The sequence below is a fragment of the Lucilia sericata genome, unplaced genomic scaffold, assembly GCF_015586225.1.
Source record: "Lucilia sericata isolate MDLA Ls3-8-SP2 unplaced genomic scaffold, ASM1558622v1 Contig000530F_arrow, whole genome shotgun sequence".
NCBI classification, from domain to species: domain Eukaryota; kingdom Metazoa; phylum Arthropoda; class Insecta; order Diptera; family Calliphoridae; genus Lucilia; species Lucilia sericata.
In genome coordinates, this window is record NW_023994542.1 from 150,309 (window position 1) to 175,354 (window position 25,046).

Here is a 25,046-nt window from a genome sequence, read left to right on the forward strand (position 1 = left end):
TTAAAAGGAAAATTTAGTATTTATGTTGAAAAAATTGAATAATGGAAATACAGTTTAATTGTAGAAATAAAACAGGTTTTTGAAAACAATTGGCACAACTGGTTTATACAGATTTTTGATTTATTCCTCCAGACTGCAGGAAACTTTAAAATGCGAGGGTTGTTTAAACGTATTGATATTTATATTGGGTTTACACACCGAACTAGTTTAGAAATAAAAGGACAACTAATGTCGGTTATGTAGGCGACTTGGTGATTAACCCTTTTATAGATTATGTCTTTTTAAGAAATATAAAATTTCTATTTCGTTTTGTTATTTCTCAAAGCGTATTTAATACAAATATACCCGATATTATGGCTATTCCCTGTGTTGAAATTAATTGCAATTCATTATGAACTTAATATAATTTAAAACGCCAAAATGCAATCAAAAATCTGGTGGTGGTAAGAGAACTGAAGCAGTTCAAGTATTTCTTTTTTTTCACAAAATTCCCTACACTTTACTCTTCTGCTGCTTGAAACCATCTTTACCAACCACTCAACTCAACTTACACGTAGAGTGGTGCTCGCTTCGGTTCAGTTCGGTACGTTTATCGGTCTGCAGCATAGAAAATGCAGACAAACGATGGTTGTTGATGCAGCTACACACTCTTTATATCGTTTGTTCGTTTAATAGTGAAAGATACATATAAAAAAAACATAAAATAAAACAAGAAATCAAAACCAAATTCAAACTTTTGTTTATATGTATAGTGGGTTATCATATATTTATATAGTGGTGTTCGTCTGTCCATCTATCTGCCAGTGCGTTGCTGTGTCATTCATTTTCTTTCCTGTTTATCTGATAAAGAAACGAACAAATATTATGGTCTGGCACTGAAATTTTCCTCCCACGTCACATATATTTTTCTTCTTTTTTATCTTGTATTTTTGTTGTAGTTATTTATACATACATAGATTTTTATTCCTTATGGCAAATGTTCAACAGCAGTAGCAAAAATATTCACAACGTTTACAATTATGAAGGAACTAAAAAAGCGTTTAACATCGTCATGTTTTTGCTGTAGTTGTACTCGTAAAAGGAAATGTGAGAAAAAGAAATATTGTGTAAGATATTGAAAGACAAAAAAAGGAAAAAAAACCTCTCAACTGCAAGCAGAAGTGTGTAACTATAGTTATTGGTTTGGCAAGAGAGTCATTTCGAAATCGGACTCCGAATATTTCGTTCAGCGGTAGTTTGCTCTTAGTTCAGTTCTAATTTTGTTCTAGTTCACTTCTACTTCAGTTCTAATTCAGTTCTAGTTCAGTTCTAGTTCAGTTCTAGTTCAGTTCTAGTTCAGTTCTAGTTCAGTTCTAGTTCAGTTCTAGTTCAGTTCTAGTTCAGTTCTAGTTCAGTTCTAGTTCAGTTCTAGTTCAGTTCTAGTTCAGTTCTAGTTCAGTTCTAGTTCAGTTCTAGTTCAGTTCTAGTTCAGTTCTAGTTCAGTTCTAGTTCAGTTCTAGTTCAGTTCTAGTTCAGTTCTAGTTCAGTTCTAGTTCAGTTCTAGGTCAGTTCTAGTTCAGTTCTAGTTCAGTTCTAGTTCAGTTCTAGTTCAGTTCTAGTTCAGTTCTAATTCAGTTCTAGTTCAGTTCTAGTTCAGTTCTAGTTCAGTTCTAGTTCAGTTCTAGTTCAGTTCTAGTTCAGTTCTAGTTCAGTTCTAGTTCAGTTCTAGTTCAGTTCTAGTTCAGTTCTAGTTCAGTTCTAGTTCAGTTCTAGTTCAGTTCTAGTTCAGTTCTAGTTCAGTTCTAGTTCAGTTCTAGTTCAGTTCTAGTTCAGTTCTAGTTCAGTTCTAGTTCAGTTCTAGTTCAGTTCTAGTTCAGTTCTAGTTCAGTTCTAGTTCAGTTCTAGTTCAGTTCTAGTTCAGTTCTAGTTCAGTTCTAGTTCAGTTCTAGTTCAGTTCTAGTTCAGTTCTAGTTCAGTTCTAGTTCAGTTCTAGTTCAGTTCTAGTTCAGTTCTAGTTCAGTTCTATTTCAGTTCTAGTTCAGTTCTAGTTCAGTTCTAGTTCAGTTCTAGTTCAGTTCTAGTTCAGTTCTAGTTCAGTTCTAGTTCAGTTCTAGTTCAGTTCTAGTTCAGTTCTAGTTCAGTTCTAGTTTAGTTCTAGTTCAGTTCTAGTTCAGTTCTAGTTCAGTTCTAGTTCAGTTCTAGTTCAGTTCTAGTTCAGTTCTAGTTCAGTTCTAGTTCAGTTCTAGTTCAGTTCTAGTTCAGTTCTAGTTCAGTTCTAGTTTAGTTCTAGTTCAGTTCTAGTTCAGTTCTAGTTCAGTTCTAGTTCAGTTCTAGTTCAGTTCTAGTTCAGTTCTAGTTCAGTTCTAGTTCAGTTCTAGTTCAGTTCTAGTTCAGTTCTAGTTCAGTTCTAGTTCAGTTCTAGTTCAGTTCTAGTTCAGTTCTAGTTCAGTTCTAGTTCAGTTCTAGTTCAGTTCTAGTTCAGTTCTAGTTCAGTTCTAGTTCAGTTCTAGTTCAGTTCTAGTTCAGTTCTAGTTCAGTTCTAGTTTAGTTCTAGTTCAGTTCTAGTTCAGTTCTAGTTCAGTTCTAGTTCAGTTCTAGTTCAGTTCTAGTTCAGTTCTAGTTCAGTTCTAGTTCAGTTCTAGTTCAGTTCTAGTTCAGTTCTAGTTCAGTTCTAGTTCAGTTCAAGTTCAGTTCTAGTTCAGTTCTAGTTTAGTTCTAGTTCAGTTCTAGTTCAGTTCTAGTTCAGTTCTAGTTCAGTTCTAGTTCAGTTCTAGTTCAGTTCTAGTTCAGTTCTAGTTCAGTTCTAGTTCAGTTCTAGTTCAGTTCTAGTTCAGTTCTAGTTCAGTTCTAGTTCAGTTCTAGTTCAGTTCTAGTTCAGTTCTAGTTCAGTTCTAGTTCAGTTCTAGTTCAGTTCTAGTTCAGTTCTAGTTCAGTTCTAGTTCAGTTCTAGTTCAGTTCTAGTTCAGTTCTAGTTCAGTTCTAGTTCAGTTCTAGTTCAGTTCTAGTTCAGTTCTAGTTCAGTTCTAGTTCAGTTCTAGTTCAGTTCTAGTTCAGTTCTAGTTCAGTTCTAGTTCAGTTCTAGTTCAGTTCTAGTTCAGTTCTAGTTCAGTTCTAGTTCAGTTCTAGTTCAGTTCTAGTTCAGTTCTAGTTCAGTTCTAGTTCAGTTCTAGTTCAGTTCTAGTTCAGTTCTAGTTCAGTTCTAGTTCAGTTCTAGTTCAGTTCTAGTTCAGTTCTAGTTCAGTTCTAGTTCAGTTCTAGTTCAGTTCTAGTTCAGTTCTAGTTCAGTTCTAGTTCAGTTCTAGTTCAGTTCTAGTTCAGTTCTAGTTCAGTTCTAGTTCAGTTCTAGTTCAGTTCTAGTTCAGTTCTAGTTCAGTTCTAGTTCAGTTCTAGTTCAGTTCTAGTTCAGTTCTAGTTCAGTTCTAGTTCAGTTCTAGTTCAGTTCTAGTTCAGTTCTAGTTCAGTTCTAGTTCAGTTCTAGTTCAGTTCTAGTTCAGTTCTAGTTCAGTTCTAGTTCAGTTCATGTTCAATTGTAGTTGAGTTCTAATTCAGTTCAGTAAACAAATACATTTTCTGTTTTGTTTAGATCCATTGTTGGACTCAAGACACTGCAAAGAAATTATTTTCATCACAACCCAACACAGTATAGCTTGCCAGGCAGTTAAGGCAACACATCAAATCCACCAACCAACCATCTATACCAGCAGCCAAAACTATTTTTTTTTTACTTCGACATTTATATAATTTTAAAATCTACATACATTTTAATTCTACATAAAAATAACACTGATACACAAAGTTTAAGAAGGTACCAGGGAATAAGAGCAGCAACAGCAGTATCACCATAGCAAAGTCAATGCTGGACTTGTTATATACACGATAAATTTGAAACAACAACAAAAACAATCTCAATCTCTATATTAAAATACAAACATAAAATATATAAATATTTTTAAAGGGAAATAATATAAAGGAAGGAAGGAAAAGAATACGAGAAATACGAATATATTATTCATATTAAATGAATTCCAAATTAAAGAAGACCTTTTGTGTACTTTTTTCTCTTTCTGTGAATTTGTATTGTTTGTTATAAATGCCACCTCTGTGGCATGAGTAGATTTTAGTCCACAACCATCATGGTGTTGATAATGGTTTGTGGCTGCTGTGGCAATTGTGTTAAATGAAATTCAGCAAAAAAAAAGTAATATAATTTTCATCTTGAATGACATTGTTTGAAATAAAATTGATTTCTTTATTTGTATGTTTTGTAACTATGTGAATTTGTATGTATGTATGTGTTGTTACAGGAAATAGCAAGGATTTGCAAAAAAAATTAAACTCAAGTTATTGATAATTTCCTGAATGAAAACATTTCAATTATGCCATAAAAGGATATTTGTATGAAAAATTTATAACCTAATATAATAAAAACTATACATAATACATCAGTAAATAAAGTCTTTTCAATTTGTTATACTATACATATATGTAAATTGATTGACATTTATGATTAAATAATGAATCTGGGTTAAAAATAGTTTACTGAAAGATTAAATTTAATATATTTAAAAACATTTTTTCTATATGAAAAAAAGATGCATAAATGTTTAATTCAGAGTCTGCTGTATTTACCAAATTTTCCACAAGAAGAACCAGGCAATTCTAAACAAAATTAATAAATTATCTCTAATCATTTCAATAGTTATTTAGAATTTATATAGTCCTAGAAGGAAGAGAATTGACAAACCAATCGCAAAATAGAAATACTGATATATGGTTAAGCACTCGATCGTTTCTTCTTCGATATTATAGAAATGCGTGCAATAGTCAGTACCACATATCACCCCTAGAAGACTCATCAATGCTAACGTCTAAATAGCCGATGTTTCGCTGACCTTCGGTTGTTAGTACCGGGAGGACAAGGATTGTCAACTCAGCTACAACGACTTTACACATGTCGCTGCTACAACAACAACAACAATAATGGCAATCTTCTCTGAAAAGACCAGTAACTTTCTCACTGAAAAAGTTATATGCTACATGAAAGCTAAATTTCGACCAGTTCTGTTTTGATTTAGTTATAGTTCAGATCTGGTTGAGTTCCACTTCAGTTCTAGTTTAGTTCCAGTTCAGTTCTAGTTCAGTTCTATTTCAATTCTATTTCAGTTCCATTTCTAGTTCAGTTCTAGTTCCGTTCTAGTTCAGTTCTAGTTCAGATCTAGTTCAGTTCTAGTTCAGTTCTAGTTCAGTTCAGGTCTAAATCAGTTCAAGTTCAGTTCTAGTTCAGTTCAGTTCTAGTTCAATTCCACTTGAGTTCTAGTTAAGTTCTAGTTCAGTTCTAGTTCTAGTTCAGTTCTAGTTCAGTTCTAGTTCTAGTTCATTTCTAGTTCAGTTCTAGTTCTAGTTCTAGTTCAGTTCTAGTTCAGTTCTAGTTCAGTTCTAGTTCAGTTCTAGTTCAGTTCTAGTTCAGTTCTAGTTCAGTTCTAGTTCAGTTCTAGTTCAGTTCTAGTTCAGTTCTAGTTCAGTTCTAGTTCAGTTCTAGTTCAGTTCTAGTTCAGTTCTAGTTCAGTTCTAGTTCTAGTTCTAGTTCAGTTCTAGTTCAGTTCTAGTTCAGTTCTAGTTCAGTTCAGTTCTAGTTCAGTTCCACTTGAGTTCTAGTTCAGTTCTAGTTCAGTTCTAGTTCAGTTCTAGCTCAGTTCTAGTTCAGTTCTAGTTAAGTTCTAGTTCAGTTCTAGTTCAGTTCTAGTTCAGTTCTAGTTCAGTTCTAATTCAGTTCTAGTTCATTTCTAGTTCAGTTCTAGTTCAGTTCTAGTTCAGTTCTAGTTCAGTTCTAGTTCAGTTCTAGTTCAGTTCTAGTTCAGTTCTAGTTCAGTTCTAGTTCAGTTCTAGTTCAGTTCTAGTTCAGTTCTAGTTCAGTTCTAGTTCAGTTCTAGTTCAGTTCTAGTTCAGTTTCTAGTTCAGTTCTAGTTCAGTTCTAGTTCAGTTCTAGTTCAGTTCTAGTTCAGTTCTAGTTCAGTTCTAGTTCAGTTCTAGGTTGAGTTCCACTTCAGTTCTAGTTTAGTTGCAGTTCAGTTCTAGTTCAGTTCTATTTCAATTCTATTTCAGTTCCATTTCTAGTTCAGTTCTAGTTCCGTTCTAGTTCAGTTCTAGTTCAGTTCTAGTTCAGTTCTAGTTCAGTTCAGTTCTAGTTCAGTTCAGGTCTAAATCAGTTCAAGTTCAGTTCTAGTTAAGTTCTGTTCAGTTCTAGTTCAGGTTCTAGTTCAGTTCTAGTTCAGTTCTAGTTCAGTTCTAGTTCAGTTCTAGTTCAGTTCTAGTTCAGTTCTAGTTCAGTTCTAGTTCAGTTCTAGTTCAGTTCTAGTTCAGTTCTAGTTCAGTTCTAGTTCAGTTCTAGTTCAGTTCTAGTTCAGTTCTAGTTCAGTTCTAGTTCAGTTCTAGTTCAGTTCTAGTTCAGTTCTAGTTCAGTTCTAGTTCAGTTCTAGTTCAGTTCTAGTTCAGTTCTAGTTCAGTTCTAGTTCAGTTCTAGTTCAGTTCTAGTTCAGTTCTCGTTCTGTTCTAGTTCAGTTCTAGTTGAGTTTTAGTTCTTTTCTAGTTCAGTTTTAGTTCTTTTCTAGTACAAAGCAACTATGCGACATTCTGATAAAATAAATCATAAAATCGAAATTCAGAATTTCGCAGCGTGCTCAAGGTTTCCATGGACACACAGACGAACGGACATAGCTTAATCGACTCAGAAAATGTTTCTGAGCTGATTGTAGTATACTTTAAGGTGGGTGTTACAAACATCAGCACAAACGCGTATTACCCTCCCCACTATAGGGTATAAATATTAAGATGTGTTGAAATTATAAAAAAAATTAGAAAACTTAAAGAAATTTCCATTTATGGTGACATTTTAAACGTATTTTCCAATAAATTTACTAAAAATCAATAAAATCTAAAAAGAGACCTTTGATATTATTATTATAACACGCCATATGGTAAAATCTCAACATTTAGAAAGAAAGAAGAATGTGTAATAAATTAAATAAAATTGTTACTAATGAAATATAAAAAAAAGAAAATGTTTACACTTTAACAAGGTAGTTAAATTTTAAACAGAACTAGGGCCTAAGGAAGGAGAAAAAGGGGGCAATAAAAGGGGGTCTTTGAAAAAGAGGGCCCATTACAAATTTGCCTTAACAGGGACAAAATGTACTCTTTTTTGCACAACGAGTAAATGATATACATGTTTAACAATTTACGATACTCACACAAGTATATAACGCTTTAAGGCGACATTTAAACGAGAAGTGGGTTAGATTTTTTTATTTGTAACTTTTCATATATTTAGCAGCAGCAACAACAATGAAAAAAATTTTTTTGAATAGGAAAAAATCAAAGAAAGTTGTGAGTCGAATGGAATAAATTAGAAAATTTAATAGGCGGAAGACCCTTATGAATTTGTAACAAACTTTGACGCCAATGATGACCCTTTGCCAGTCAGTGGATTTTTTTTTTTTTTTTTTTGTATTATTGTAACATGGTTTTCACTCATTAAAAATGAGACGTCGACAACGACAATTAGAAGAATGAAAGAGGAAAAAACAAGCAGCAATAAAATGAAACAAGAAAATTTTCTCTACCACAAAATACCAGAAATGCAAAGAAAGAAACAAAATAAAATTTCTGTGTAATTTTCACACAATTTTTTTTTTTCCTTAACAAAAATTTATTTTTTTTTTCAAGTTTTTATAATAAAATTTTAAGGTATTATATCATCAGCAGTATAAAAATAAGAATTTACAAAAAAAAATGATTAATATTAAGTAAAAAATTATCAAAAAAAAAAAAAAATAATTAAACTAAAATTATATTTTTATAATTACTAAGAAAAGTTAATAAAATTTATTATTTTTTTAAAATTTTGCTTTAAATTTATTTAAAAAAAAAATCTTAGAAATTGTAGTTGCCAGCTAATAAAACTACAAATTCCACGCCTTTAATGTTGAAACTGCAAAAAAGAGCTAAAAATTATGTTTCTCTATAAATTTATGTAACCTTTATGATTCAAGTACTTGATTATCCTTCAAAATTGTTTGAATTTGTTTCTATTTTTTATTAAATTAAATTATTATTGAACTTATTTTAAGCTTAACTTTTTTTAATTTTTATATTATTATAATTTTTTTCTTTAAAGATTTAATTTTATATATATATTTTTTTTCAAAACCTTTAATATAGATTTTTTTCAATTCATTTTTTTTTTTGTATATGGATATTTTAGTATTCCACACTCTAAGCTCTTTGTTCTCTTTTCATCACTTGTTTTTTTTTTTAGATTCATGTGTGTGTATATTTTATTTTTATTCTCTCATTTTTTTTTGCTTTCATTTTAATATAAAATGTTTTTTCAAGTTTTTTTTTTTTTTTTTTTAAATTCACTATTTTTCAGTTAATTTTCTTTAGTTTATTCGATGTATCTCCACGCAATACCAAATCAAGACTGACAACAGAAATATCTGTAATAAACTGAAACCAACGCAAATGTTGAGTAGAAATTGTTTTAGTTGCTCAATTTAAATGAGTACTGAGTGAGATTTGAGTTGACTAGAGACTCGAATATGCGTAATGTTTTGGTGGGGCAGAAGAAGGTTTAAATAAATTATTAAATTTTTCTGAAGCTCCCTTTTGTTTAGAATTTTTGCATTTAGATATTTAACTAGAATTTAATGTTTATTAGATATGTTAGTGATGCACATTTTTAAAAATAAATCATCACATTATTAGGTTCTCTATAAGAGAAAAGAAGGTAAACTCGTTTTATCATTGAGTTGGTGATAACTTAACCTATAGTAAAATATAATAAGTGCAGGAAAGAATCAAAGCATACAGCATGAAATGTGTAAATATTAAGGTCGCCTTTACTGTTGTAGTTTTTATATTCCAGTTATCTTTACTATTATCGATCTTTACTTAAAAAAAATGTGTATGCTTAGCTGGTAGCTGGACTTCGAATGTAATCACACCAAACTAGAAGAGACCTAATATTCCGGTAAGAACTGAGACTCGACATTCGAAACCGAAACAAACTGTACATTATATATTTAAGACCTAAAGTTCCCCCTCGATAACGTCACAAATGGTGGCATATAATGGACATTGACCTTTATAAAGACGCAAGGAGACCTAATATTCCGCCAAGATCAGAGCCTCGACATCCGAAAACGAAACAAGCTGTATATATTTTAGACCTAAACTTTCCCCTCGATGATGTCACAAATGGTGGCATGTCATTGACATTCATAAAAGACGCAAGGATTTCAAACTCTGAGATATTTTGAACGTCGGTTTATCGAACTCCAGTTTTTTTTTCGGAAATATGGACTAAATAATGGATGTTGTGTCATATTGCCTATCATAAGCAATCGTATTAGTTTCTTTTTATATTAATATATAGTTAAAACTAGAAACCTACACCCAAAGTACCAGTTATGGAACTACTTCCATACTTCTTCCCGCTCGATAATGTCACATCATAGACATTGACATTCATAAAAGACGCAAGGATTTCAAACTCTGAGATATTTTGAACGTCGGTTTATCGAACTCAAGTTTTTTTTTTGGATATATGGACTAACTAATGGATGTTGTGTCATAATGCCTATGATAAGCAATCGTATCAGATTCTTTTTATATTAATATATAGTAAAAACTAGAAACCTACACCCAAAGTCCCATTTATGGGACTAACTTGTTGTTGCGGTAATTCCACCCTTGAGAAAAGTATACCAATATCTAACCATCGTGGGTCTTTTGGGGTAATATTCAGACTAGAACACTTATGTGAACGAATTACTTTATCAAGGACGTATTTCGCTGAAATGAAGAGGCTATCTGTGGATCTACTAAAGGAGGTGTTGCGTAGCAATTAGTCTCAATAGAAAGAACGCGTGGAACAAAGTTTGGGATCATTTTCAGACAGAGATATAAACCAAATGAAACCGAATCAGCCATCCATGAAAGCTGATTACAAACTTAAAGAAAAAATTCAATGAACAGGTTTCGTCAGTTATGCACAAATAGGGTTATAATTTCTTTCAAACTCCCAAAAGCAATGCTGAAATATCGGTCATTAAGAAGTTAGATTAGAGTGGACCCTGCGACTCTGTTTTGGATATTTTGTGCAGCCGGTGGTTTCACCATAACAGGTTTTTCACGTATGAAAATAACGGGTTTGATTGGTGAGAGGTAGAATAAATCCTTCGGGGCTAGTGATGCAGCACCTTAGATTCTTTCTCGACGAGTCCTTAGTGTTGAATAATTGCATAATATGTGTTCAGAGGTTTCCTCCTAACATCCATAAAATCTACATAGCTTCGATATGGCGTTTCCTAGGATGAATTGATGATATCTGAGACCACAATTTGTCTGCCTAAGCCCTGTTGTAGCTTCCCAGTGGTGAGCAAATTCCGATTCGACCCACGATTCGCATCTTTGTCTGACATATCCGTTATTGCAGACCGATACGTTTTTGGAAAAACACATTCTTTTTGTAAAGCCATGATATATTATAGAGTCTACAAATACATGGGGCTTCAATGTCACACAAAGACAAGAAGTATGACGTATTCTTTCAAACTACCCAAGCAACGTAGTTCTAAAATATCGGCTATTAAGATGATTTTAAACTTGCTAAGGTTTTATGAAGTATACTAGGGCCATTATTAGCCCGATATAGTCCTTTAATATCGAGTATCTCTAATTGAAATGGCGAAACCAGCCAGATATCTGGGGCCATTATTGTGAATTGTCTCACGAAAACAGCATCTTCAGTACTGATATTTCAGGCCGATACGTTAAGGGAATAAGGGTGATTAATGATAGACTCTAAACATTTGAGCAGAACGGGTTGTTATCTGAGTCCACTTGCAAAATGTCAAAGATTATATGGTCAAAACATGATCGACTCAAGTCTTTAATTTACATAAATCAAGCTCAATAGTTTTTCAACTTACAACAATGCATTACAATAATTATTAGAACATTTATTTCACATATCGGAAAAACGTTAACGCTCCTCAGAAAATGCCGACGGAACGCAAAGGTACTTAATTTTTAAGAAATTGAGAATACTTTATTCCGATTTATAATGAAATCAATATTTAAAAAAACTATGGATTCAGAAGTTTACTTGTAATGGATTAATATCTAAACGAAAACTTTATAAAAACAATCTTCAGTTCCTATTAAAAATTATATTCTATTCATCGGGGTGTCATTCAATTTCTATAGAGTTTCAAAATTAGTGTTGCCTTTTATTATTTGCCTTTTAGCTCCAAACTTCTAGTAAGATTTAAGTAACATTTTCATCCCTGTCTTGAAATTTTTACAAAAATTTTATTAAGGTGGTGGTTATACAAATTTGGAATAAACCTTTAAAATTTGACCCAATTACATAATTTAAAATTGATAAAGGTGGTGGAGGAAAAAATACCTAAGACGTAGAAAATTTAAGTTTTCAGGAACTCAATTCAAAAGAGGTTAAAGCGATATTGGTATTAATTATAGGAATTTTTCAAATAAATAAAGTATCTCTATCTGAATATCAAAATTTTCGAATTTGTATATTAAAGGTTTATGAAACAAAGTTTCTTGGGAAGACTCCCTCAGAGAGGTATATAAAATAACAAAATTTCTCGGAATTGAGAAATTTATGTTGTATTGGAAGTCTGGAATCCATTAGAAATTAACCTTATTGAATTGTTTCTATAATAAATATACGTATTACGTTGTAAATATTTTACATTTATAAATTTTGTTTAAATTACAAAAAAAAATATGGCTACAAATTCGTTATAGACGAATAAATAAATGAAAACCAACTAAAATACATATACATATAGTATAGCAAAATTTTCACTCAAATTACATGATGAACTATGAGCGTAAAATAGAAAAATGCTCAAATGAGAACGTCGCCCGCATTCGTAATATATATAAGAAACTCAGAGTACTTATAACCTAACCCTTCCTGCAAAAAAACCCTCCACTTTGCACTCGCTGCTTACCTTTTGTTATTATTGTCTTACTACTTGTATTCTACTATCCCTTATTCTCTATGACACGAGTAGTAAATGTAGTAAGTAGTCTTTGTTCTTCTCTAGTCTTACCTGTAATGACAAAAAAAGAAAAGAAAAATGAGAGGAAATTAAAAAAAAAAAAAACATCAACTATTATTAGACAAGTTCTTTATTTGTGTTCTATTATATACATACATCTAGTATGCGATCAGCTGATCGTGTATGAGATACTTAAAGTTGGATAATTGACGTATGGTTGGTGAATAAATAAATAAACAAAAACATTTGCTGTAAATGAGTGACTGACGTTTAGACTTATAGTAACTAATGGCAGTTTTAGTTTTAGTGGTGGTAGTGAGAGTATTTAATTGTTGTTAAAAAAATTTCAGCTGTTTTTTCCAGCAAATGTATTTTCAATTAAAATTTCTGTTGTGAACAGCAGTTACCATATGACACGAACTGAAAACGCGACAATAATAATTCTAATTGTTTGTTCTTATATACAATTTCTAATTCACTGCTGTTGTTCTCTCTCTACAAATTTTTCTAGTTTTTTTTTGTGTTTAATTTTCTATACAGCAAAACTAAACGCGTGTATGCAACTGTTTAGAGAACAGGGTGAGAATTTAGTTTGTATACAAAAAATTTTGAATTACAAAAGTTTTTGGATTATTAATCTCTAGTAAAACTATTGTCAATTTGGTGTCCGTTTCCTAGGAAGTCTTTAAAGATATCCGAATAATATCCAAAATAATAACTCAAAAATTGTATACAAATCAGATTTTATGACTGGTTCCAGGGAGTTGCATTAATTTCTTATGGCAACCGAGTCATTCGTAAAATAAAGGAAATTATTTTGAAAAGAAAATTGAAATTCTGAGAGATTGTTTTGAAGAAATTCTTTTAGTTCCCTGGTTGTACGGAGTGGACGTAATTTGAGAACATGACTCACTCGTTTTGGTCCAATTGCTTTTGAGTAATCTAAAGAGTTAAACTGATTAATATTGATCAGGGGAGACGTGATTCTAACAAATTATTTAAGCACCCGGTATGTATACTGTACGTAGTTGTACGGAGCTGATGTGATTTGGCAACATGATCACTCTTTTTGATTCTTTGGGTTTCTTTGGACTTACCCCCATTTTCACCACATCCAGTTATCGTTTAACTGGTAGTTATTCTTTCAGTTAAGGCAATTTTTATATGAGAACTGTCAATATATCTTAAAGTTAAATTATAACTGAACATCGCGAAAATGGGGGTTAAACTGATTAATATTGACCGAAGGAGATGTGATTCTAACAAGTCGGTGCAAATGCAAATTGCGTTTTTGGATCGCGTATCTTTGGAATGCGCAATGTACATACATATATCCGGGAAACTTTCTTCCGCCTTATTAGATGAACCTAGGACAATGGAGTGAGTTTTCCCATGTATTTTGTTAGTGCGATAAGTTGTATATCGACGACGTACCCGATCAAATACAAATGAGAAAAGATATCGAAAATTGCGAGACGTTAATTTCAAACAGAGGATCAGGATCAAATGGAACATTAGATCACTTACATGCGGGTATCTGCTGTTACACAGATCGCTCCAAGGTAAAAGATACAACAGATATAAGGATCTACATTGAAAATTAGAAAATCTTGTATTCTAACGCCTTTCAGATTACAACAGTAGCTTCCATGCGGAAGTTTGACTGTTTAAAATGGATTTGACCAAATATGGCGCAGGCAGATGTTAACTTATTATCCGATAGCTAAAGTGAAAGGTGTTTTCAACTGATGAGATGTTTTAGAATATAAGAAAACCATAGGGAACTTTAGGCAGCTAACCCTGCAAAAGATGCAACGAGATCGGATTTAGTTATGTGCTAGGTATTCTGAGTAGACATCCAAGACTATGGGCACAAATACATATATCGAACGTTGAAACACTTTGTCAATCGTGGTCAAGACTTTGTCGGAATTAGATCCAAAAAACATAGATTGGAAAATTTTAAGGATTAACGTCCAGAATAGATAGTTTTTGAGACAACGAGAGCGGATATAAAAGCGTGGGCAAAGTAATTTCACATAAATCTTACGGGGTGATCAAACGAAAAGAGAACGGAAAGTCTTCTCAGTGTGTGCGAGTTTGAGGTTAGTTAGGTTACTTAGGGCTATGGGCAACACTACATCGAACGCTAAAATACTTTCTCAATGGTGGACAAGCCATTGTCGAAATTAGATCCAAAAAAACCTTGAGAACCTTGCTATACCATAAATGTATGTATAAGATCCTTTTGAACATTAATTGGAAAATTTTAGGAAATTATGTCCAGAATACTGATCTTTTGAGCATCAGATTGGAAAGAAAGGAATAAGGAGAAGTTTTGTTGCCTTCTCTGCTACTACCAAAACTTTGTTAAACAACTTGGGAGGAATGAATAAGTCTAGAGAACTGAGTTTTTGAGCATCAGACGATACATCTTTGAGTTCATCCAAGTCCTTCAAAGACAACACATTAGGTACGACAGCGGTAACCAAACGAAAGGAGAACGAGAAGTTTTCTCCGTGCGTGCAAATGCGAGTTTAGTTAGATGCTAGGTATTCGGACTGGACACAAAGGACTATGGTTAAAACTATATTGGACGCTGAAATACTTTCTCAATCAAGCCTTTGTCAAAATTAGATCCAAAAACCTTGGAAGCCTTTGCTCTTGGCAAAATTAATTGGAAAATTATTATATATTGAGCTTTTGAGCATCAGACTACCATTCCGAAGCGATAGGAAAAAGGAAAGGTTACCTTTCCTTCTCTGCTACTACCAACCTTTTATTAAACAACTTGGGAGGGATGAATATCAGATATAACATCTACAGGAACATTAATTGGAACATTTTAAGGAATTATGTCTAAAAAAACGGAGTTTTTGACCATCAGATGATGGTCATCCACCAAATTTTCCAAAGACAACACATTAGGGTCGGTAGCATCCTATGATAATTAAATCGGGAATAGGTTAGTCCTACAGATATCATACTTAAACCGCCATACCAATAGCAAAACACTCTAGACCTCTTCATTACTTGATACCACAAATATCGTTCACACTGTTTCTATATATGAATTGGTGATATTCAGTTGTTGTTCGCATGTAGGTTGTTGTATATAGATTTTTTTTAATTTTCAATGGTTTTTTGTATGTATGTCATGTGCATCTACATACACATCTTTATAAATATGTACATATTACTTGAACATGCATATGTATGTACATATACTTGTTGTACATACATACATATGTATGTATATAAACTACTCGTATGTATAATAATATGCAGTTTTATTATGTACATACCTTAAGTCAACCTTATAAAATATGTATATAGATATGTACATACAACTGTATATAATATATAAAGTTCACACATGCATAAAAACTACAAAAACAACAACAGTAACAACATCAACAACAACACTAACTTGGAGGAGCATTAATGAAATACAAGAACTAGTTTATGGTTAAAACAAACATTTCTTATACTCAATTTTTTTTTTTACGAAAAACAAAAAATTATTGTGTCTAAATTATAAATAAATAAAAATAAGGTGGAACTGACAGGTTTAGCTCCTAAAGCCTTAAACGTTGTTTATGAACATTATTTACGTCGTATGTAATTTTTGTTCGATCGTCGTAAGTGTGTCATTTAAATCGATTTTGCAATGTTTGTAATTCAAATACATATTCGTATATATTCGTATGAAAAAAGAAGATTATTTATATAGTAATATACAGAGTCATAGGTATTATCTTAAATGTTTATAAATAAAGAATTAAAATTTAATTTTTTTTAAAAGGAAATCTTTAAAAATTTGTTATTTCTTTAAATCATTTTGGAAAATAATGCTAAATTTTTACAAAGCTAAATTTTTACAACGGTCCTCATAAATTTTGTAATTTGATTTCAAAACTGTTGGGAAACTCTTGAACTTTTAATAGAAACCATGAAGGAAAAAGTTGCAATTGGATAAATCTAAATCAATTTTCAAAGAGTGTTATTATTCGAATCAACTTATTTATAATAGAATCTATCCCAAAAATGAAACCACATAGGTAAATGTTCTATCGGTCCATATGGTTAAATTCTTTTGGAACTAGTAATCAGAGATCTGTAGAGAGATCTTTATCGTGAACCGTAAAGATCACATTAAAGACTTTTCCAAAGAAGTAGAGACTGATATTCTTCCAAACTCTTTGAATATCACTCAGCGTAAAAACGCAGTTTTCTTAATGCTTTGTCCGCTATATTTCATATATTGTTGATCCTTCATTCCTTTAAAGCTCGGGGTATCAAATGTTGGAGAGACTGTATTGAATGGCCATCATGTCTTCGGATAAAAAAACGGATTGATCCATGTGCTTTGTCCGGAGTATTCTGCATATTACGAAAAATCAGGGACTGATATTCTTCTAATCTCTTTGAAGGTGTGTGAGCTAACAAAAGCAGTTGTCTGAGTACTTTGTCCAAGATATTCTGCACATTTTTGATCTGTCATGCCATCAACATTGATCGATTGTTTATCGAACTCGGCTCGGAGTACCAAATGTTGGTGCAACTACATTGAATGGCCATCGAATTAAATCAGTGAATCAACCCCGTTATCTTAAGGTCATGCAAAAATATATGCAAAATTGAAATCTTCACACCGAAGAATATGCTCTCAATCCTCAGCACATTTCAAGGTATAACGTTTCTCGTTCGATCTCACGTTTCTTTGGTATGCTTCAGTGACTGAATGACCAAAATTTATGAGTTCTTCCAAAAACTCCGAATGGTATTAGCAAATAAACCCCTATATATTTCCGCTCCTACAAACGACAAAACAGTTTGCAAAGCAAAGAATGTGCTCTCGATCCTCACGAACAACGTGATGTTCTGGTTCGATTCTGACTTTCACCATATTGTGGTCTGTTTGATGTTCCAAGTATTTCGTTCCGGTAACTCTTAGCTACTATATTTGAGGTTGTACGAGGCGAAGATACTCTCGGATAATGTTCAGACGAAAAATACTCCAAGTGAGAATATGTATAGCGAAAAAGAGTCTAACTTAAGATCATCAGCACATTTTCATGCGAAGAATTTGCCCTCGATTCTCATCCTTCCATTATCTTACATCTCCTATGTTCTAGTACGATCTGGCGTCCCTTTAACATGCGAAGAACACGCCAAATGAGACTCTGTACTGGAAGTTCCTCTGCACACTATAGCGGATTACAAAGATTAATGTTCTCCCTCAAAGTGGCGAGTTTTATCATTTGAACGTTTCGCTACCTCGTGTAACTTTTCGTATTGATTAGACTTCAGCAACTGAATATTAATGGTCAGGATTCGCACAAATCAAAAAGTGTTTGTGATAAAAGGTTCTTTCCATTATTATATTCTAGTTCAATCTGGCATTACTTTAACATGCAAAGAACATGCCAAGTAAGAGTTCGTAGAGCGAAATAGAGGATACCGGCAGTTTCTCTGTTCTCGCTCAATGTCGCGAGTTTTGTCATTTGAACGTTTCTCTCAGTCGTACAACTTGTAATAGTGATTAGATTTTTAAACCTAAATAGCCAAGATTCGCAAAGATTTAGAACATTTTTGTGGAGATATTGCTATCTGGCGAACTTTGTATTGGTTGATTTCGACATTTATGCGGTTTCTTTGTATACAACTACAAATTCCAAAAACACTTGGAACAAATGACTTTATCTGTGAAACCTTGGTTCTTTTGTATGATTTAAACAATTAAGTTCCGAAAAATACGATTTCTCGAAGTCTACACAGAATACTCTGCTTCCCAGGTGTATGGATGTTCTTCATGGTTTGAGCTAAGGCGATGATTTTCGTTCGATTTGACGCTCGTTTGACAACCGGGTAAACCTAAATTTTGCTCTTTTAAAAATGACACAATGTTGAAGCTAATGAATACTTCTTTTTTATAATAGAGAGAGATTTGATATTTCAACGAGCTGCAGTTTGCCGTAGTAATTTCTATAACAATGAAAAGTTTGCCAAACTACTAGTACCTATATAATACTAAAATATAACCCTAGAAATGATCTATTTCAAGGAATTTGTTATGATTACTTTCTATTTGCCTGTGTTATCTATACAGTTTCCCCCCTCTTTTGAACATATGTATGTATGTACATTCTGTTCAAATACGTATGTAGATACAAATTTTCTTTGATAACAGGGGGAACTTTCACACAACATTAATGGTAACAATAAACGAGTCCACATGGCAAGTCGTGGAAGTCATCGTGGTGGTGCTATTATTATTATTATTTGTTCAATGGCTGATTTTTTTTTCATGTACACTACAATCATCATATTTAAATAACAGTTCAGCTTTAATGATTTTTCCAAAAAGTAAAAATCCAAAATGAAACTTCATTTTTAACAATTCAACCACTGTGAAACAGAAACAAAGTGAAAAATCAACATCAAAACAAAATACGAAAATAAATAACAAATAAAACAAATTGAAAACACTCAAAACATGAAAAGTTAAATAAAAAAGGCAACAAAAAATCAAAGAAAAAAATAAAAAGAAAACCTACAGACAAAACAAGAGAAACAAGTTTAAAGTTTGAGCAAAAAAAAAGATTAATAAAATCAAAAAACTAAAATATTGAACATTTTTCAATGTACAATTATTATGTATCTTTGCTCCATGTCTAAAGTGTTTGGATACCAAACAACTAGTTGGTTTTTTATTGCACACAAGGAAGCAGAAAAATGGAGGAAGAACATGAAAATAATAACAACATAAACAAACATAAAAAAATCAAACAACAACAAAAAAGAACTCATGAAGAAAATGAAAAATAAAAACAGAAATCAACAAGAGATATGACAACAAACTTTTTTGGGGAAGTCAGACTTTAAAAATAAATCTACAGTAACCGAGAAAAAAACACACACAGACAGACTAACAATTCCCTTTAATGCGAGTCTGTGTCTGAGAGTGACTCCATCAAAAGACAAAGAACTCGATAAAAATACAATATAAATAAACAAACAAGTTGGAGTACTATAATCGTCTTTAACGAATCTTAGATACCCTTCATTTGGTATATTTATATAATACTTGGAATAGAGTTATATCCCGATATTATAAGTATTGCATGCAATTATGGACCAATTCAGAATGTAGCACAGAATGATTTGCATATGTACAAAACATATTCGTATATGGGATCTTTGGTCAATTGGGTCTATGGGGAAAAACTTTCACAGAATGATTTGTGAAGATTCGGATATAGCAAATATCTGGGTCTTCTGAAAACAAATTTTAACAAACACACGGACAGACAGACCTGGCTAAATCAACACCGCTTTACAGGATCAGGAAATAACGTTCATATATTGTAGAAATAATAAACGCAATGCCAATCTTTATATATACCCTTCACACGAAGATGAAGGGTATAACAAAAAAAACGAAAAGTTTGAAAGAATTGAAAGTGCAAACTCTGTAAAATAAAATGAACGAACTGAACTCATCCACACATTTTAATACAAAAGGCAAAAAATCATTAAACAGGCAGACGAATGAATAAATGAAAAGAAAAAAAAAACAACACATATAATAAAAACAATGTTAAACTCAGACTTCTCCATTAGAGAGTCTTCCATATTGCAGTCGACGACAGACATACACAGGTTTGTTTAACATCAACAAAAACAGTGCTCCGTTGTGTTCCTTTATGCCTTTCCTAATGAAAAGGCATTAATAAAATAAAAAATAAAATCCATACCATAATACATCAATATTCTAAGGGTGAACCATAAAGAATGTATAACCAGAGGCAAAAATTCAATGTCTTCCCTTATGTTTCTTTCTCTGCCTGACTTGCTGCTGCATAGCAGTGCGTCTGTCGGTCTTTATGTCTGTCCGTTAATTTGTCATGCAGCGATAACAGTGTGCAAAATTTTACTAATGGCATTAATACTTATATAGTATTAAACCATGAATGTAATCTTTGTTGTGGTCTTAACATTCGAGTATGAGAAACTAAATCATATAAAACATGAAAATTCCATTAGGAAATACTCAAATCATACAAATTTAATTAACGAGTTATATGTAGTTAAAAAAAAAACTGAGTAGAGATGAAAATAATAAAGTCATTTTTTTCTGACAAGGGAAATATTAATTTTCAGTTTTATTTCAGTTCAGTTCTAGTCCAATTCTGGTTCAGTTCTAGTTAAGTTCTAATTAAGTTCTAGTTCAGTTCTAGTTCAGTTCTAGTTCAGTTCTAGTTCTAGTTCTAGTTCAGTTCTAGTTCAGTTCTAGTTCAGTTCTAGTTCAGTTCTAGTTCAGTTCTAGTTCAGTTCTAGTTCAGTTCTAGTTCAGTTCTAGTTCAGTTCTAGTTCAGTTCTAGTTCAGTTCAGTTCTAGTCCTGTTCTAGTTCTGTTCTAGTCCTGTTCTAGTCCTGTTCTAGTTCTGTTCTAGTCCTGTTCTAGTTCTGTTCTAATTCTGTTCTAGTTCTGTTCTAGTTCTGTTCTAGTTCTGTTCTAGTTCTGTTCTAGTTCTGTTCTAATTCTGTTCTAGTTCTGTTCTAGTTCTGTTCTAGTTCTGTTCTAGTTCTGTTCTAGTTCTGTTCTAGTTCTATTCTAGTTCTGTTCTAGTTCTGTTCTAGTTCTTTTCTAGTCCTGTTCTAGTCCTGTTCTAGTTCTGTTCTAGTTTGTTCTAGTTCTGTTCTAGTTCTGTTCTAGTTCTGTTCTAGTTCTGTTCTAGTTCTGTTCTAGTTCTGTTCTAGTTCTGTTCTAGATCTGTTCCAGTTCTGTTCTAGTTTGTTCTAGTTCTATTCTAGTTCTCTTCTAGTTCTCTTCTAGTTCTCTTCTAGTTCTTTTCTAGTTCTGTTCTAGTTCTGTTCTAGTTCTGTTCTAGTTCTGTTCTAGTCTGTTCTAGTTCTGTTCTAGTTCTGTTCTAGTTCTGTTCTAGTTCTGTTCTAGTTCTGTTCTAGTTATGTTCTAGTTCTGTTCTAGTTCTGTTCTAGTTCTGTTCTAGTTCTGTTCTAGTTCTGTTCTAGTCCTGTTCTAGTCCTATTCTAGTCCTGTTCTAGTCCTGTTCTAGTTCTGTTCTAGTTCTAGTTTTGTTCTAGTTCTGTTCTAGTTCTGTTCTGTTCTAGTTCTGTTCTAGTTCTGTTCTAGTTCTGTTCTAGTTCTGTTCTAGTTCTGTTCTAGTTCTGTTCTAGTTCTGTTCTAGTTCTGTTCTAGTTCTGTTCTAGTTCTGTTCTAGTTCTGTTCTAGTTCTGTTCTAGTTCTGTTCTAGTTCTGTTCTAGTTCTGTTCTAGTTCTGTTCTAGTTCTGTTCTAGTTCTGTTCTAGTTCTGTTCTAGTTCTGTTATAGTTCTGTTCTAGTTCTGTTCTAGTTCTAGTTTTGTTCTAGTTCTCACTAGTTCTGTTCTAGTTCTGTTCTAGTTTTGTTCTAGTTCTGACTAGTTCTGTTCTAGTTCTGTTCTAGTTCTGTTCTAGTTCTGTTCTAGTTCTGTTCTAGTTCTGTTCTAGTTCTGTTCTAGTTCTGTTCTAGTTCTGTTCTAGTTCTGTTCTAGTTCTGTTCTAGTTCTGTTCTAGTTCTGTTCTAGTTCTGTTCTAGTTCTAGTTCTGTTCTAGTTCTGTTCTAGTTCTGTTCTAGTTCTGTTCTAGTTATGTTCTGTTTAGTTCTGTTCTGTTCTAGTTCTGTTCTAGTTCTGTTCTAGTTCTGTTCTAGTTCTGTTCTAGTTCTGTTCTTTTTCTAGTTCTGTTCTAGTTCTGTTCTAGTTCTGTTCTAGTTCTGTTCTAGTTCTGTTCTAGTTCTGTTCTAGTTCTGTTCTAGTTCTGTTCTAGTTCTGTTCTAGTTCTGTTCTAGTTCTGTTCTAGTTCTGTTCTAGTTCTGTTCTAGTTCTGTTCTAGTTCTGTTCTAGTTCTGTTCTAGTTCTGTTCTAGTTCTGTTCTAGTTCTGTTCTAGTTCTGTTCTAGTTCTGTTCTAGTTCTGTTCTAGTTCTGTTCTAGTTCTGTTCTAGTTCTGTTCTAGTTCTGTTCTAGTTCTGTTCTAGTTCTGTTCTAGTTCTGTTCTAGTTCTGTTCTAATTCTGTTCTAGTTCTGTTCTAGTTCTGTTCTAGTTCTAGTTCTGTTTAGTTCTGTTCTAGTTCTGTTCTAGTTCTGTTCTAGTTCTGTTCTAGTTCTGTTCTAGTTCTGTTCTGTTCTAGTTCTGTTCTAGTTCTGTTCCAGTTCTGTTCTAGTTATGTTCTAATTCTGTTATGTTCTAATTCTGTTCTGTTCTAGTTCTATAGTTCTGTTGTAGTACTGCTCAAGCTCTGTTCTAGTCCTGTTTTGTCAAACTATCTTCAGCTATTAAAACACCTCGCCTTTAACAAATTTCCCTAAGTGTAAAGTATCTATACAAGGAGTATTTATGCGATACTCTGTTGAGATTCAATATACAACGCAAAAAATGCAAAATGACATTTTTTTGCGTGGAGAGAAACCAGGAGAATCTGAATAATTCCTAAAAAATTGAGCATATGTTTGTTTTATAAATGTCGGTGATAAAAACAATAAATAATACTCGTTTTATTTCTGGTTTTCTGCAAACAAATCATAATTACTTTTTTGCTCAATTCCATTTTTTTGCACAGATTGCAATAAAATAATGAAAATAAGAAAAAATCAAAAACCACAAGAAAATCTGAATTAAAAAATGAAAATAATAATAAAGCAAACACATGTTTATAAAGAAAAATTTACCACAAATTGCAAAGTTAGCAAAAAAAAAGATATTTCTCTCATTTTTTGCAAATAGAAAAATCACTCAAAAAATAGCACTCAAGAGAGCACAAGTGAGGGCTCATGTAATGCAATTTTATTGTAACAACAGCACACCACCACCTCCATTCCATACCCATAAAGATAGGATCGACCACTCATTTTTTTTACGAATGAACGAGTGTAAGAGCATTGTAATTCGTTTTATATCGAGTTGACAAAAGGAAAAAGAGGCCACAGTAAATAACATTGTAATGCAAAGCTTCTTATACGACGACAACGAGTTATGTAGGCATAAATTAGGACAAACTCTACCTAGTTTTACAATAACAAAGAACAACAATATTTTTAAATGAGGTTATAATTTGCATGTATTTTATTCTGATATTGTTGAAATGGATGGTTGTAACCTGCAAAAAAAAACGGGATTTTCCAAAAATACATATTTTTTTCGAATTAAATTCTGGAGGTTTGTTAGCACTTTCGATTTCCGGTCAGATACTAGTAATATGTTAACATGGCCTTTGGAAGATTTAAATCCCAAAAATCATTCATTCCTTCGTCATGTGTCGTACTTCTTGATTATTAAATTTAAGGAATTTGTACAATCGATTTGATGAATAAACGTGAAAAATGCTCAAAGGCTACGATCGGAAAAGTCCTGGAAATCTCAGGAGAATTGTGTTGAAAGCAACATTGCGAACAAAGGGAGAACTGAAACTTTTGGCCTTCAACAAATCAAAAGATACTAAATTACTAGGGATAAGCTATGTAGGACACGTTAGAAATATTAATTCGAATGCAAAACTCTAGCAAAATCCAACTGGAATCAATCGAGATAGCTCATGAGAATTGTTTCTTTAATAGTCAAAATTATGTTGTAATACCTAGAAACTAGGAGCAGTAACAGAAACTTAGGCCGAGGACACATTTGATCATCATCAGTTTAGAGTCCTGGTAGACTAGAGGTATTGATAGCACCGATTTTCCCCGGAATTGTAATAAACCAAGATGGGATCTTTCATCTCCGGGAAAATAAATTCTTAGACCCTTAGATCTTTTGCACTATCTTCGGATCTAGGTTTAGTCATTTACTGGCTAATAGCTTATATTATGGTCAAGAAACTTGCCGTAAATTTAGCAGTTAGACTAAACGCTGCGTGCATGTGGATGTCTAACGGGTTTGACCATGCATCTATTTTGGGTAATACGACCTACATACCCGGCAATTTCGACTACTACTGACATACTCCTTCTGGACGAGAGTATCACAGTGTGAGTAACGACTGACTCATTTCGTTCATTATCTACACTGATGGATCCAAGACCTAAAACGGGGTGGGAAGTGGATTCTATATCCCCTTGTTAAATAAAAGGGTCAGTTTTCAAGCTACACAACCAATGCAGTATATTACAGGTTGAAATCTCAGCCCTAAAAATACCGTTAAACCGTATAGGCTTCTATATGCAACAGGAATATCAGACTCAGTATTGATAGTAAACTTGCCATAAATTCTTTAACTGGAGTTTATACGACAACCAGACTGGTTCGCGAATGTAGGGTATCTCTTGACGAGATGGTGAATCATTCGAATCTAGAACTACTCTATACACACGGACATTCGAATGTTTAGGATAGAATCGTTTGTTAGTGACTCAGATAGGTTTGACTTCGTGTTGAACAAGGACATGTAATATCCCATGGGTTGTTCGAGGCGTGATCCGCTTCAGGGTATCACATGGTTTAACTAGATTGACTTTACAACCAATAAAGAACTTTTGATTATATGGATCCTCAAAGGATGTGAGAGGTAAATTCTATATCCCATTGTTTCATATATTACAGGTTGAAAACTCAGCCCTAAAAAGACCGTTAAAGAGGATAAGCTTCTGTAAGGCATTCAACAGAAATATTCGAATCTGTTCTGACAGTAAATCTGCTATAAAATCTTTAACTGGAGTCTATATAACAACCAGACTGGTTTGCGAATGTCGGGCATCTCTTGAGGAGATGACTAACCTATAATTACTCTAAACACCCGGACATTTGAAAGTTCAGTATAGAATATTTTGTTCGTGCACCAGATTGGTTTGACTCCGCTTCAGCGTACCACAACGTCAACAGTGCATGAACCCAAGTCGACTCTCTTGTCGATTGCCTTAACAGCATAACATAACCATTATTGAAGTGGTAAGAGGATGGTTAAAATGGATTGACGTT

General features: G+C 32.8%; 1 protein-coding gene across 1 annotated transcript in view; it reads right to left on the reverse strand.

Moving 5' to 3' along the window:
• LOC119605890 (E3 ubiquitin-protein ligase TRIP12) overlaps positions 1-25,046 on the reverse strand; it is a 70,938-nt gene that overhangs the window by 40,217 nt on the left and 5,675 nt on the right.